A 10,960-nucleotide genomic window follows, 5' to 3' on the forward strand; every position below is an offset into this window, starting at 1 on the left:
CATGAGGCCATAATGGGGACTGAGGGATCCACAACAGCTCAGTCACATGGAAAACAAAGGAAGCCCCTTTAAAAGTCACGTTCCCAGCAGATCAGACCATCACAGTTGGAAATGTGACTACAGAAATGGGAGAGGGACCATGATTGGAGTAAATACATTATTGCAGATTAGAAAAGTTTATAGGACTGGTTCAGGGCCCTCCAACCATCTTGGCCAGGGCATGAATGTGCAACCTCAGTACCCCAGTTCCCATCAAGGGCATACTCAGGCAAGTTCTTGAGGGCTAGACTACTCCTCACAGGGCTGGCCAGGGAAGTGGGTGGAAGCAAACAAACTCTGCCTGAGGGCAAAGCATTTTACCTGGCTAGTTCAGAGTCATGGAGCTCTAGTGCCATAGGAGGTTATGGGTTTAGCGGTTAAACACAAAGTTTCACTCTTCAAAACCACCAGCCAGCTCCAGGGAAGAAAGATGAGGCTTTCTACTCCAATAAAAAATATATAGTCTGGAGATTAAAAAAAACCCAGTTTAAGTTGCTAACTAGGTTGATTCCTACTAGAGGGATAATGTGTGTGGGTCAGATGCTTGCAAAGTCCCTCAAGGCAATGCTGCCAGACTGCAGTCTCTGCTCCCTGCTGCTGGAGACAATGGATTGCTTCTCTCTAAAACTTGGAACCATTAGCTTGGTTCCAGTAGGTGGAGTTCACACCCTACTGATAATGATTCATATGGAGATCCAGAACACAGGTCAAAGTTAAGCTGCCATCCTAAATTTTTAAATGTAGGATCTGCCCATTTTGTCATGTGTATACCCCCATCCCTCCTCTTCCTATTGTAGGTATGCCCCTAGACCACCCCTTCTCACTGCTGTATCACATAGTGCAAGTCCTTCCTGTGATGTATGTCTTTACCCTCCCTTTCCAATTCCCCTTGTCCTCCTTCCCTTCCCCCTCTCTCCACGTGGACCACCAAGCCACCAAGCGGGGCTGAGGTGAGCAATGCTACCATGATATGTGTGTGACTGCATTATTGTAATATCTCTTCTATTGCTCATGCTCTCTATGACTTTAATATTTATATCTCAACCATTTATGTTTCCAGGGCTTTCAATGACATTGGGCATCTTTTCAATGTTTATGAATCATGCTTATGAACCTCTCTTCTGTTAGTTGTCTATGTGTATGCATTGCCTGTATTAAAAACATATACAACCGAGCAATTTGTCTGGAAAAATAATTTATAGAAACTTTATGTTAGATTGCCATGCGTTTTGCATAGCCAATTGTTCTTTTAAAACACTTTTCTTGTCATTGTGATACCATGCTAAAAGGTAAAAATATTTGTATATAGTCAAATAGCTTTATCTTTCCTTTAAAGACATGAACCTTCCTGTCTAGCTTAAACTTTCCACCTCACTAAAGCTAAATTGCTACTCTTGAAAATAAATCCCTCTAAGTTTTTAATGCTTTGAATATTTTATCGCTCTAATCCTCCTGGAGTTTATTTTTGAATGTAGTATGCTCCTTCCTTTGATTTCTTGTAAATTCAGCCAATTCAACCACTCATTAACCAAAGTATTCCTTTACCACTGGATTGTTTTGCCACCTTTGCTTTGCATAGCATATAGTTCTAAATTATATCCCAGACTACTGAATTATTTGCCAGAATGGCTTTACTAATTGTACACTAGCATCACAATACGCGGGAGCTTCGGAAAGTTCGTGGGAGAATGGAATGAAAAAAGAATATAATTTCCCATGAATTTTTGAAGCCTCCTCGTACAGGAGCTTTAAAGTAAGTCTACATAAGGGTTTATAATCAATAAAAAATTCAACTGTGATCCAAGAATGAGGGGCGTGACATTTCCTGGTTGAGAGAAAAGCGAACAGGAGAGCAGAATACGAAAAGGATTGGTTAAACGATGAAACTGCAGCAAAGTGTTAGCTGTTATCACAAAAATGAACACACAGAATAATATTCTTGAACTCGGAAGTGGGAATTTCAGCCTTTCAAGGGCATCCACTCTGCGGGGCAGCATCCCCGCGCTCCCACGCTCAGGAAGGAGGGTCTGGGGTCTGCGGCGCCGCGGGGCACAAGTGGGGCGAAGGGCTGCGAGGGAACGCCGAGGCAGACGGGTCCCCGCGAGGCGGCTGCGGGCCGCTCGGAAGGCAGGGGTCCGGGGGCTCTGCGGTCCCTCAGGACCCGCCAGGAAAGGCTCCAGAAAGGCGGCTGGAGGCCCCGGCCGGCCGTGCAGCTCGCTGGGAGGCGCGGGCGCGCGTGCTCCGTCGGTCCGGGCGGCGGCGGCAGAGCGGGCCCTGAACGTGGGCGGCGGGTGGCGGAGTGGCGCGCAGGGCGGGCGGGAGGTGACGAGCGGGGCGGCCGCGGACGGCTACTGACGGCGCATCGGATCCGGAGCGCGCTGCGCGGGGCAGGTGAGAGCGGCGCCCCACCCGCCTGCCACTCAGGTGTCTTTTTGCGCAGAAGTGTGTTTTAGGAGCGTGAAACCTGTGTGGTGGGCGTGACTGACGTGTTTTTAAATCATTTTCTATACATTTAAAGCTGTAAAGGCAAAACTTCATTATCCAATTAATATAGCCAAAAATTCAGGCTTGATAGAAACATTTAGAATCCAGGCACTGGGGGTAAAGTCCCCTTATTCCCATCTGCTATTGGAGGAAGGTATGAGAGAGATTGGATACTGCGGTGGGAAGAAATAGAGCCAAATAGGAATGTCTGCTTCTATAGGGAGAATGAATCAACCATGCGCTCACTTTAAGGCAGCACAGCTTTAAGGGAGAATCTGTGGAAATGATAGATTACTGCAGGAACATGAACTTGGAGTATATCTCCAACTAACAGAGTGGCGTCTTCCAGCCATGGAACATTAGTCTCCCAGATTCCCTCTGTACCAGTCAGGGAATAAGTCCCAGTATTATTTCCCTTGGTGCTAGTATCCCACATTTCCCCTCTCTGCATTATATTTAAGATTCAATAGTGTCACGGAGGCAACATGGTCTCTTTTCATATCTATTAGCTTCCTATAGAAGTGACATGAGACTGTAAGCATCACAATTATGATAAAAAACACAGTCAGACTGGAACTTAAGCTATGTGAAGTACTTTGCCCCCAAGCTCGCGGGTCCAACCCTTCCATGCTACTCATCAATTGCTTAATCACATCAGAGCCAGGAGAAGCCTCAAGCTTGTCTTTGAATGTATAGAAAATATCCTTTTTAAGCTGATCAATATCTAATGAAATGTTTCCTAATCAAATCCCAATCATGCAATGTCTTATTATAAGGATAAGGGGTTGTACAGAAATCAGTTACATTCCAATCACATGATAGCATCGACAAATTCAAAATCTTGATCTTTCAGCAAAGCAGTCTGCAGTAATATTCCAGTCACATTGTATAAAATGTTCAGTTATGATAGCATCCCAGAGTGTCTCTTAGACAGAGTCAGCAATGGAAGAAATATCTCAGCAGTCAGCAATCACCACTCTCAGGAATCTTCGAGGTCTTCTTGATGTTTTGAATAACTTCAATAACAGGACAGGGGTCAGGTCACACATCAGCTTCCCCGCTTTCTTCTGGGCCTTGCTGGCTGAAGAGAAATCCACCTATCTCCTTTGCCTTTGAAAATATAAACAAATAGCCCCTCTCTTTGGGGTATCATTAACCTGAAAAAAGGATTTATGATTAATATTGGTTGGCTTCTCCATCTCTTCCTTGTCCATCATTCTCCAAAGGTGGTTGCGTCCTTTTAAAGGGAGTCCATCAGTTTTATTCTGTAAAAAACAGAAATGCATAGCCTTTTCTCCAGGTGAATGGACCTGGATCCCAAACACGGTTTCCATCATCCTCAGATTTCTTAGGATCAATTTTCTCTGTAGAATTAAAAATGTGTTTATGTTCCCTAATTTTATTACAAGACTTTAGTAAGGAGAAAATTTTTTTAGTTAAAATGACTAAATGAACTTTGTCACGCATGAGATTCCTCTTGCCCCCCTTCTGTTTTAACAATTTAAATATTAAAGCATTGCTAGCAGTCTCAGTTACCTTGCTAGGTCTTGAACCATTAAAACTTCTAGTTAGATAGCCTTCATTGTTATGTAAATACTGGCTCCCAATCACTCAGAGAATTAAGAGAGCTAACTAATTGGGAGAACTTCTTATCATACCTTGAAAGACTGAAAAAAATGCTTAATAAATTTGTTCAGCTGATCTTGAAGTAACTTACAAGCAGACATTTTTTTCTCCAAGCTTACCAATAAGGTTATAGGCTCAATTAAGACATTTTGCTTTTCAGGCTTCTCACACTGTATGATTTTACCTTGCAATATTCTGTCTTGGTTAACTTCACTCATTCCCTCTAGGCTGGCTTTAGGGGAAGTTAATGGGAGGGTCTTAGGCCCTCCTGAATGCCCTAAGGAAATGACCCGGCATCCACAGTTAACAAACCTTTTTCTTTCAATTTCTAATTCCATGTGGGGGCGCTGTTTCTCCACAACAGCATTCCAGAAAACCGCTTGATTTAAAGGGTGGTCAAACTTCTCAAGTACTCTTTCCTGATAGGTATACATTTTTACTCTAGAAATTCAAGGAAGGAAAAATTGGCTTGAGCGATCCTCCTTTTTTATAAACCATGGTATATCAGAACTCATTACTGCCTTAATTTCTTCTTCACAATCCTGACCAATAACTCCAGCAACACCTTGAGAATTTATGTTGGACTTTCTTAATAAACATCCTATAGTTCCTTTAGGTAGCGGACCCCAATTACTGCTCTTCATTTCTGATTCAATCACAGCTTTTGGCTTTTCCTCACAACTCTTATCAACTCCAGTATCAATTTTAATTTCTTGAGTACTAAGGTTAAATCTTCCTGATAGAAACTGTGTTAATCTTTCAATAAGAGGTCCCTGCTTTTGAGGATCAAGCTCCTGTGAGGGCTTCTGAGCCATCTCTTGGTTATTCAAACCAACTGCAATGAGAACAGAGACTAGGTTTTTGCCTGTTTGGCCAAGTCTGGTCTCCTGCTGTGAGACTACGAGATAACTGCCATTTCTCTCAAAGATCTTCTTTGCTCCAGTAGGCAGACACCTTGCCTCCCACGCTCTGCTATGAGGGTTCTGCATCAAGCTCCTTCCACTGCTTTCCCGCCGGGAAGTCTTTCCTATGGCAACTCTTCACTGTTGATTTTTGAACGACATTGGCTCGCCCAATGAGTTCCCTTCCTACAGTGGAGGCAAAGTTCAGGTTCTTTTAAACCCAATCTCCATGGTCCTGGTCTGACATTGGCCGCAGCCTGGTGTGCGTACACTCTCTTTGAAGATGACTTGCCTTCCCACAACTAAAGCACTTTCTACTGGTCTGATATAGTTTGCCAATGCAGCTGCCATGAGGTCTGCCTGTATGCCTCTGCCTCTACATTCCTGCATATCCTAAAATAACCCAGCAAAGTGCCCTGTTCCCTGTAGGGACGCAAGGCATTTTTACAGTGCTTATTAGAGAAATCATAAGATAGATTATGCACTAGGTCTTTTACTGCCTGAACATTATTCACACATTTGGAAATAGCATCTTCCAGTCGGGACACAAAGTCAGCATAAGGCTCATCATTCCGTTGTCTTATAGCCGTGTAACTCGGCTTTCTCTCTTCTTTTCCCAGGCCCTTAAGCAAACCTCACATATCTGTCCTATTGCCGGCTCAGTAAACTGTAGTTGAGACTCAACTGTAATATAATTCACATCCCCTAGCAATTGATGAATTCCTATATCTGTCCCATCCTCAGCATTCTTCCGAGTTTGTGCAAGGGCTGCTTCCTTCCATAGCATTTGATATCGCAAGGATTCTGAAGAGGAAAGACAAATTCTCGCTAAAGCTCTCCAGAGTCTGTAGGTGTCCAGCTCTCACTCTGCTAGAGCCCTTATCAAGCTAATTACAAAATGTGAGTCTGGGCCGTAATCATTGATTGCCTGCTTGAGATCTTTTAGCAACTTAAAGGGAAAGGCATTATGAATTTCTTTTGGTTGTTTCCCCTTAAGTCTGTCTGCTAACAACTCTAACAGGATAAGACATTTTACATTCTAAATCTCCTTCTGCAATCCCTCTTCCTACTTTGGATAGTAAAGGTGCTTTCCTATACTTTGCTTCTTTATGTCTATTCTCTGAACTACTCTTTTCAATCTGTCTATCTTAGAGTTCCACTTCCTGAACTTCACCTTCAGTGCTAGCTCTCCTAGTTTGCATTTCTTTGGAGCTAATTTCTCTACCTCCAGGGCTTCATTGTTTTAAAATCTCTTGCCTTTCTTACACTAAATTCCAGCAGGAGAGCTGCTGCTTTTACTATGTCCCCTTCTGACTCAGGCTCTGTTCTTTTAGCTCTGCCTAAAATCTTCTCATCTGCCTGAAACCCGTTCTGACTGCTTCTCATCTGATTTAAGTTTGGGCATCTTAGATGGTGCCTATTCTGCTTCTTGGCTTTCTCTACCTTTGAAAGCAAGGGAGCTTCCTGGGATTGCTTTATAGCCATGCTTTGGATCTTGCAATCCACTGCCTCTAGTACTGTATCACCTTTAAACCTTCGGAGTCTGCAGTCTCGCAAGAGCATATAGGCTTTGGCCATGAGGTTCTGTTTAGAATTGGAGGCTTTAGATAACAAATCAGTCCCTGTCTTTTCAGTTTTTCCTAAAGTTTCACCACCTAAATCATGCTTATTCACAGACACTTTAGCTTGCTTTTCTAGATTTGAATAGACACAAGACTTCTCACTAGACTGATCATCCTCATTCTCTTCCTCCTGCAAAAGTTTTAAAACCATCTTAACTTGAACCCACAGAGACCACTTCTCCATAGGGATACTCTCCTCATCTCTGTGCTTCCTTTAAGTAGACAATGACCTCCTCCCAGGTCTCTAAATCAAAAGTTGCTTCCTCTGGAAACCATGGATTATACCTTTTTGCTACTTTTAGAAAACATTGTATCTTTTTCTTCGTTACTTTTACACCTTGTCCTTTCAGTAAGTAGATGAGCATGGTACCATAAATTTCAGGTTTACTTTTACCTTGCTCCCATTATCCTCTTTAAAATACTCATTCACTATTTCCACTACTTCTCTCTCAGACCCCACACTGGATCCTCACATCACACAATTTTCAAATTCACTCTACATTCCGGTGGGGCTGTATAATTGTTACATGGGGTATAATTCATATTGTCCCCCGTTGTGCGCCATTTGTCAGGGGAAGCCATCCTCGTGCTGGGGCTCCAGCCTCCAGCCCAGTCCTCGAGCCTCCTGCCTGGTCTCCATCCCACCTCCCTTCGTCCACACTGTGTGTGGACCTGGCTGGTAAGATCATGGCCATCCAGGAGGTGAGCATGCTACCATGAATTGTGTCTGACTGCCTTATTGTAATGTCTCTTCTATCATTCATGCTCCCGATGACTTTAAGATAATATTTACATATCTCAACCATACAATTGTGTTTATTGAACCCAAGATTAGTGGTGGGGGGCTGGCACCCCAACTCATACCACAGTACACACCATTTGTCTAGTTTTTCAGTGCTTCTTCTCCCACTCACCCACTCCAACCATCATGACCTCAGCTCTACCTTACAAAGCCTGCTAGACCAGAGAAGGTACACTGGTACAGGTAAGAACTCTCAACACACAGAATCCAGGACAGATAAACCCTTCAGGAAAAGTAATGGGAGTAGTGATACCATGAGGGTAGGGGGGAGATAGGGGAAACAGATAGCAATGATTGATGTATTAACACCCACACCCCAGGGGGACAAGCAACAGAAACATTGGTGGAGTCAGACAGTGGACACTGTAAGATATGAAATTATAATTTATCAAGGTTTCATAAGGGTGGTAGAGTGGGAGAGAAGGGGGAAAAAGGAGCTGATACCAAGGGGTCAAGTATAAAGAAAATGTTTTGAAAATGATGATGGCACCATAGGTACAAATGTGCTTGATACAATTGATTGTTATAAGAGCTGTAAGAGCCCCCATAAAATGATTTATTTTTTTTAAGTGTTTAGGCAGATCTGGATGGAGGCTAGATCGAGAAACAATAGTTTCAGAATTTGATAATTTTGCTTAATAACCAAACTGAAAACTCACTGCCATTGCATCTTTTGTGACTCACAGCAACCCTGACTTTGAGCAACCCTATTGGACAGGGTAGAGCAGCCCCTGTGAGTTTCTGAGATTGCAACTCTTTACAGGGGTAGAAAGCCCTAAAGTTTCTCTCTCAGAGTGGCTGGTGGTTTTGAACTATGTTGGTAGCAGCCCAAGTGAAAACCACTATGCCACCAGGGCTCCCTGTGCAACATAGCGGGAGCTGTTGTTTTCCCAAACATTCACTTGGCTATTTCTTTTATAAGAAGCCAATTCATTTGGCAGCTTAATTCTGTTCCAGTTTTCTTATCTAGAAATTGTGGTGACAGTGTGAACCTGTTTGTTGTAATTTATGTGAACATAATTGAGTGATCTAGACCAAGTGAGCTGACTGGTCAAAAATCAGACCTGTGGATTGCCAAATTGGTTCTGCTGAGATGGGGGCTTTCCTGGATCCACAGGCTTCCTGAAAGCTGTGTCCGAGAAGCTCTGCATTTTAGAGCTACATTTTATAGTTGAAAGAGAGGCCTAAGGAGGGTGGGAGTCCTTAAGCTCTAAGACCTTAATGCTGTCATTGTTGTCCTCTTTTAGTGTACCTGCAGTTTCCCCGCTGCAGTGGGAACCATTGAAACATCTGTTCTCATTCTCTGAGATGGTGTGCCACCCCACTCCACACCACCACCACCTCATCCCTTTCTCTTATTGTAGAGATAATCCCCCTTCCATATGTATCTCAGATATCCAATTAATGAAGAAAGACAAAACTAGGAGATATGATTTAGATGAAGGAGACCATCAGCATGAGGCCATAATGGGGTCCAAAGGCTGTGTGGCCATGTTGCTAATTATAGAAATGGATGAAATCTGCCACAAAAATGTGATTGGAGGCAGAGCAATTCATCACTGTCTCAGGCAGGACTACATAAGTGAGAATGGGGCCATTATTGAGACACGGAGACGAGCACAGATTAGACAGGCTTACTGGATTTGTTCTGGGGCCTTCCGACCACCTATGACTCATGACCATAGGGTCTTAGAGTTTCTCAATTTCTATGGAGGACCTTCCCAGGGAAGTCCCAGAGGGCAGATTGCTCCTCTCTGCTCTGGCTAGTTGTTGTTGCGTGCCATTGAGGACACTTGGATTTGTCTGACCTCATATACAACCAAATGAAACTCTGTAGGGTCGTGCACCATCCTCACAATTGTTCCTGTGCCTGAACCACCGATGAAGCCACTGAGTCCATCCACTTCTTCAAGGACCTCCTCTTTTTCACTTATTCTCCACCTTACAAAATAGGATGTTCTTCTCCAGGGACTGGTCTCTCCTGACAACATGTCCAAAGTATGTAAGATGGCGTCTTGCCATCCTTGCCTCTAAGGAGCACTCTGGCCTTATTTCTTCTGATACAGATTGGTCAGTCCTTCAGCATTCCATGGTACTGTCAGTAGTCTTCTGGTGGACCACAATTCCATGCATCTGTTCTTCTACAGCCTTCCTTATTCAGTGTCTAACTTTCACGTGCATATGATGCAATGGAAAGTAGCATGGCTTAGGTCATGTGCACCTTAGTCCTCAGAGTAACATCATTGTTCTTCAACACTATGAAGAGGTGTTCTGCAACAGATTTACCCATTACAATACATCTTTTGATCTCTTGACTGCTGTTTCCATGAACATTGATAGTGGATCTAAGCAAGACAAAATCCTTGACAACTGAAGCCCTTTTCTCTGTTTATCTCTGTTTATTACCTATTGGTCCAGTTGTGGGGATTTTGGTCTTCCTTATATTGAATTGTAACCCATATTGAAGGTTACAATCCTTGATCTTCAGCAAGTGATTCAATTCCTCCTCACTTTCAGCAAACAAATGTTGTCATATGTGCACACAAGCGGGCTCCCAAAAGTTAGTGGAACAAGGAATCAAAAGAGATTAGAATTTTTCAGGAATTTTTTGAAATACCAGTGTGTGCTTGTGTGTATGTGTGTGTGTGTGTGTGTGTGTGAGAGAGAGAGAGAGAGAGAGAGAGAGAAAGAGAGAGAGAAGATGTGGGCATAAAGCAAATGTCAAGCAAGATAAGGGAGAATGCTGTTGAACTGATTCCTATGCGCATGCACAGTGACCTGCTGTGTGCACCATAGTGACCCCCTCAGAAGCAGATCATCAAGCCTGCCTTTCAACTGAAATTCTGAGAATTCACAATATTCAGAAGTCTGTGGATTACAGTGAAAGCCCAAATTCTATTTGCACAGTCCCCACATGGATTAAACTTCCAGTGAATTCCTTCAGACCATTGACCAGGGATGTGAACACTCTTGCCACCAGGCAGAGGGCATTGGAAAGTGGATTACCCCTTAGGCAGCCCATGGTGGGGCTTAGAGACTTACCTGAGTGTATCCTTGAATCGAGGCTGCCGTTCTGGGCTGCACATTCATGAGTCATGCCCCCAATGCCTTGGCCCTGGACCAGTCTTGTAAACTATACTGTTTAACATATCTGAGTTTGCTTTCAGGGACACCTTAAGTCTAGTCCCCTTGAATCCTAGGGCCTGGAGTCTTCCTCCTCATCAGAAACAATCTCTGTGCAGGTGTGCTGGTATATGAACTCTGAGCCCTCTCCCTAAAACCAAAAAATAAAACCCAAACTCACTGTCATCAAGTCACTGTTGACTCACAGTGACCCTCTGAGTTTCTGAGACTCTGTCTATGGTAGTAGAAAAACCAGTCTTTCTCAGAGCTGCTGGTAGTTTTGAACTGCCAACCATGTGGATCAAAGCATAACTGTTAGGTTTCTCAGGTGGGAAATACTTCAGTTCTTGGCATCACAGGAG

Source organism: Tenrec ecaudatus, chromosome Y (genome assembly GCF_050624435.1).
Source record: "Tenrec ecaudatus isolate mTenEca1 chromosome Y, mTenEca1.hap1, whole genome shotgun sequence".
NCBI classification, from domain to species: Eukaryota; Metazoa; Chordata; class Mammalia; order Afrosoricida; family Tenrecidae; genus Tenrec; species Tenrec ecaudatus.